This window comes from Triplophysa dalaica, chromosome 25 (assembly GCF_015846415.1).
Source record: "Triplophysa dalaica isolate WHDGS20190420 chromosome 25, ASM1584641v1, whole genome shotgun sequence".
In the NCBI taxonomy this organism is placed as follows: Eukaryota; Metazoa; Chordata; class Actinopteri; order Cypriniformes; family Nemacheilidae; genus Triplophysa; species Triplophysa dalaica.
This window is the reverse complement of record NC_079566.1, coordinates 12718834-12724833: the sequence shown is the minus strand read 5'-3', so window position 1 is coordinate 12724833 and position 6000 is coordinate 12718834.

The following is a 6000-nucleotide window of genomic DNA, read 5'->3' as shown; positions in this document are numbered from 1 at the left end:
CCCAGCACACGAAGATGATTTATAAAAGGTATCAATGCTACCATTAGCATTCCATGTTACACAAAGACATCTCATAGCAACCAAAAGCAATGCTAGCATGTTTGGCACGTGTACAGATATCGTCAAATAGAAACAAATTAATTTGTTGTTTTGTTGGTAACAAATCACAGTGCTGCTCTGTGCAAAAATGGATGTGATATTTTTGAGGTATACATACATAAACTGTAAAAAACTGGTCTTTGCACATACAGTCCGAAATTTTCGTATACTTTTTTTCACATTTGGCTCTTGTTTGTACAGTGTCTCTGAATTGTTAAAAAAGGCCACTCAACTGCTCGCTTATGAGGCGAAAAACGCAAGCAGTTGAGTGAACATTTCGAACCCGGTTCGCATTTTTTATGACGGACGAAACTTTTGGAGCCAGTGTGTAAATGCGATTGACACAACGTGAGGTCATATTTAAATGTTTTAACGTGCGGAAATTTCGTACGCAAATTTCAGACTCACTGTGCAATGGGCTTAAGCCTATCAGTTTTCTTAGTGAGCAAACGGAAAAAAACACTATCAGTGAATGCTAAAAAATTAAAATAAATCCTGTACACTATCAATGCTTGCAGAAATATCGTCATTCATAATGTTAGGGGCCCCATGACTTTCATCAGGCATGTTACCCGTAAATGCTAAAATTCTTTTAAAATCGTAGACTTATGTTGAAGGACCTAGAAGTCATAACTAGAGAACTTTTAGGTTACTTTTAACTTGGACCAGTAAGTTACTAGTCAAAACATCTTAGCAACTACATAACAATGCCTCAGCAACCACCATAACACAATACTGAAAGTTGTTACAGGCAAGCAACGTTCACGTTTTATTCAAATAATGTAAAACTCTAGCTAGGTTTACTATTTTATGGACATAAATGAGCCGTCCAATCAGTTACATGCTTCACTAAACAAAAAGAACCTTTTAACATGCAAATTAAGGGGAAAAGGTGCGATACACAGCCTGCCTGTTGGCATCGCAGGAGGTGAGTCAATCAAAAGCACCCGCTGCAATTTTCATCATTATAAACCAATCAACCCCCTTCAACCAATAACAAAAGCCTGTAATTATAGTCATGCAGGGTTTCACACTCCACTGGGTCCTAGTGCTCCATTTTAAAACCATCTCAAATGGTTCCGTTTCGTTCATCCTGAAAGAAAAGAACCATGATCCGTTTCATCAGGTGGAAGGTATTTGCACTATAAATGTAGCCATGACAGCAGGTCTGGAAAAAGCACAATGCAAGTTTCCCAATTTTCATCTCAAAAAATAAATCTCTGGATATTTTACACTACTTTTTATGGTTTACATAAAGTAGATGCTTTAAACCAATTTAATTGGATCAATGTGATATATTGTAGAAAAGAACAGAAGATACATATCTCTAATTTTAACCCAAACCATGTTATAATGCACCAAACCCCTTAACACATTTGAAGTCCTCTTCCAAAGCATCACAGCAAGCACAAGAATTTGCTACAAAAGATGAAAACAAGTTTTAAATACAATATAATTTGTCTTCATAAAAACATTTGTCGTCTCTTAAGTCTGTCTTATTTTTACTTTCATCCTTCCGTATGAATGAAACTTGCGAAAGGAGGTTGTGCGTTTTGTGGGTGCGTAAAATGGAGAGAAATATCAGGGGTGGGTTTAATTTTAGCAAACACGACGTTCCCCCCCACCTATCTATCAGATCTATAAATAACCCAGTTCTTTGCTGGCTCACTCGATCGAATCCACTCCCACGCATACACAGCCTCCAAAATAACAGAATAGGGGGAGAAAGGATGGAGTGGGGAGAGGGGAGGTTGCTAAGAGACAATGTCCTACATGGTCATGTGACTGGAGATGACTGGCACTGACACGGAATGCAATCTCACGACACACACTCTGAACGCATACAATCGTATACTGTTTCAAGAGAAAATGTACGAAATGCGTATAAAAGTGTTTTCTTTCACAATCGGAGACATAAAGGATATACATTTCAGTGAAACACACATACTGTACATACACATACTGTTGTGTCCCAGATCAATATTTTGGATGTTTGGGGACAAGAGATTGTGACGCTTGGCACCGGATTAAAACGTCACATGAAGTACAAATGGGTTTTAACCTCACACAATAACATTGATCAGAGATGTTTGGTCAAATTAAACACTGATACAGTGTGTCAATAGTGTGAACACACACTAAAACACGAACACGCACACAAATTAATCCGTATTAAAAATGAGTCATTCTCTCTACATCAAAGTAATACAGAAAAACATCGCTTTATTAAATCTCTGTTGATTAAACTACATTTTTATCTGAGGTGTAAGGTCATTACACAAGCATGGATGCTTATTGGTTGAGATCTAAAGGACCCACCCCTTAAACCTGAAAAATATTATATAGCAAGGTTATTATGATTTATGTTTATTGAAGTCAAATCAAATATTTGTCCAAATATTATTAAAAAAAGTCAACTAAAAAAATTAGAAATATTATCTAAGCAATAAACTGAAATAAATTTAAGTTGAGGCACTAAAACGACTACTGTAATTAATTTATATATTTTATTTTATTTATCTATTTAATTTAGCAAATTAATATGAATATATTTAATATTAAACAAATATAATTAAATATAAAAAAAGAACCAATGGTAATGGACAAAAACATAAACCATAAACTTGAAAGCTATTTTAAAATATCAATAAAACTGAATAAAAACTATAAAAACTGCTATGTAGATATTATGAGAAAATTACAAAATAATGAATAATGAATTCAGAATAATGCATCGTTTCTACCAGAAACAATTTACAAACCAGCAATTTTTCTGGCCCAGATTGGTTCCGCACAACTGGAAAAATGACATACACAATCATCTACAAGCTTCATCACTTTTGATCACCTCTTAACTGAATATGGTATCGTTGAAGACACCAAATCTACCACACATGAGAACTCAATATAACATCTAACATCAAATTCAGCATTGTTGAGCGATCCGACATAACCGCATCTAGATGATTCAGATGCACAGAGAAGAAATGTGAAAGAGAACGAGAGCCACGCTTCCAGCTAAATATACCAGTGAGAAAGGAAGGAAGTACTCACGCCTCCCTGAGCATTCACATTGAGCTCACTAGGCCCAACACCACCATTGGAGGAGAATCCAGGACACCTCACGCTCTCATTGGCCGCCAGGGGACAGCCTGTTGCTGGGCTGTTTCCATGGAGATGGCTTATCGAAGGTACCGCTGGAGCTGTCACCGGGGAAATAGACGAGGAGAAGATAGTTAATGGAAAAAGTGAGGAGAGAGTGTGTGTTTGTGTGTCTCAGAGAGAGAGAAAGGATCGAGGGTAATGATGCCTAAAAAGGATGGATGAAGCAAAAGAAACAGGTTGGTTTTATGCGGCCGCCACTTTGTGTACGAGTCACATTGAAAATTATCAAATATATACTGTACTGTATATACACACACACGTATTTACCTCTTTACATTGAGATGACACTGAAAACGGTCCCAAATCCTCCTAAAATCGAGACAAAAGCACGTGCAAGGCCTGGAAGGAATCAAAACAAAAATTCGGTCATCAACTCTTGTCATTAACCTGTATTACTAAAGAAGATATTTTGAAGAATGTTGGTAACCGAACAGAATGTTTGGATAATAATCTGCATAAAACATCTCAGGAAAAATGCTTTGTAGCGTATTCAAATCACAAGATGGTAAATTCGATCTTGATTTAATCTCTTATAGAAGCAATTTAGATATTCAAGAAATCTCATTTGTGATTGGTTTTCTATGGCCACATGTACAGTTTGTAATATCTAATAATGCACACATCATATATATTTTGTGTGCTTTGGCAGTAGCATGTGCTGTATCAGGATGCAGGGGCGCATTTCCAGTAAAAAGGTGGCCGTACTTAACAAAAACAATAGAATTATTCGGCTAATGAAAGTCCTGTTACTCACCAGCGCCCTTTGACCTTCAACTGCATTTCCTGAATCAATCATTCAGAAGAATTCTGAGCGTCTTGCCATGGAGACCAGCTTACACCTCACACAGAATTCAAGCATGTTATTATCCATGAGGTTTAATAATGTGTGTTGAGCTGGATGATTGAAGTTTGAAGCTTGAAGCTATGATGATTTTGATTGATTGAATGATGATGAGTCACTACATAATTGATGTAATAAACTAAACAAATAAAATTTCAGTAAACTAAGCGATTAAACTCGTGTTATCGCTTAGTTTACTGAAATTATATTTATGACTATAACACTGTATCTGCACCGGACGCGGCACAATGCCATGCGAGAAAAGACAACAGAACGCATTAGAATCCATTGTAATTTAACATTTTGTCCACACTGGATGCGGCACAACAATCCCATTAGAACAACCCACGTGTCTTGTCGCTCCCGATGTAGACACGCTGTTTGTGCACATGTGAAATAGGTATGAGACAGAAAGATATGAGACAAATACTAAAGGATATCCAAAGTTCTAGTTAAACAGGAATATACAGGGACAACACTGGTCTGAGATCAGCTGTCTTATTGCAATCCCTCAACACAGTGCTCACCACACAACGTGAATTCACCTAGATTTCTATAATCAATATAGATAAAGCAAAAGTTGAGAGACCCACAAGAATGTCTATGAAGAAGCACAAGGAAGGCCCAAAAGAGGGCTGATATGTGACTCATTCATAAACGAATACAGCAGTACTGCAATTTACTTTCAGCATTTGGTTTCGCTGAAACAAGTTGAGAAGAAACTTTCAAGGCAACAAGAGCTTAATAATTTTAGATTTTCGAATGTATTCAATTAACAATTTCAATGTAAGTGTGCCCAGTCATTTTAAGCACAATGCAATGGTTTACTATTGCATTTAAAAGCACATGCATTTAACAAAGTTAGGTCAGTGAAAGTTCTGTAGAGACATAGGCCTGTCTCATCTCTGGAATGTTTGAGAAACAGCGCCCTCTGCTGTTAAAGATATGTAATGCACTGCTCTGTCCACCTGTCAATGTAAAAATCTTGCATTTTTTCCTTACAACAAAATAATTATTTGTAGGTGTTATATGATGAATATTGTAACCAAGGATTTGTAAAGCTTTCTAGACCCAGTCAACTGTACAACACATTGGTAAGAAACTATTGAGCAATGAAGCGATTTCTCGTGACGAATAATATTTGACCTTGAGTATGACATCAGGGTTTATGAACATACAATAAATACCTGCACCTGATGATGTTGTGCTGTAACGTACAACAAATAAAAAATCTCACATTCAAACATATTTCTGGCCAAAAATTTACATATTATTATGCAAATTGACAGACAAAACAAGTGTGGTGTATTCACCAGAATAATTGGAGATGGATTATGCATATCAATCATAACCTTTTTCATCACATTTACCATAATCTCTTTATAACATTATGTCGTTGTATGTTGAACTACAATGACTGTTGTTTAATATGTTCTGGAAGAACCGATACAATGAACCTTCTTCCATCATCTAGTCTAAACAGTGTTACATTCTTAAACCTCAGCAAACAATTATATATCTATATATATATAATATAAACAGCTTTTACTGTAAAATCTTTGTTACTGTCTTTGTATAGTATGACTGATGTTTTATTTGTGCATGTACTGTACATGCTTGTTTTACATGTGTACCGGTGTATGAGATCTCATCCTATAAACTTCAATTGGAGTAGGTGTGAACACTTTTTCTTCTCGCCTATTGTCCAAAGTAAAACACTCAATAAGACAAGTTACGACGCCAACACATTAGAAACTTTTCCTGGCGTAAGCGAGAGTATCAAGAGTACGAGACGAAGATGTAAAGACAAAGTTCTCCAGGTTGAAATATAATGGGCGTTTCCAACAGCGCTGGGCGTGTCTAACGACGACCCCTTGAGGTTGAGATATAATGGG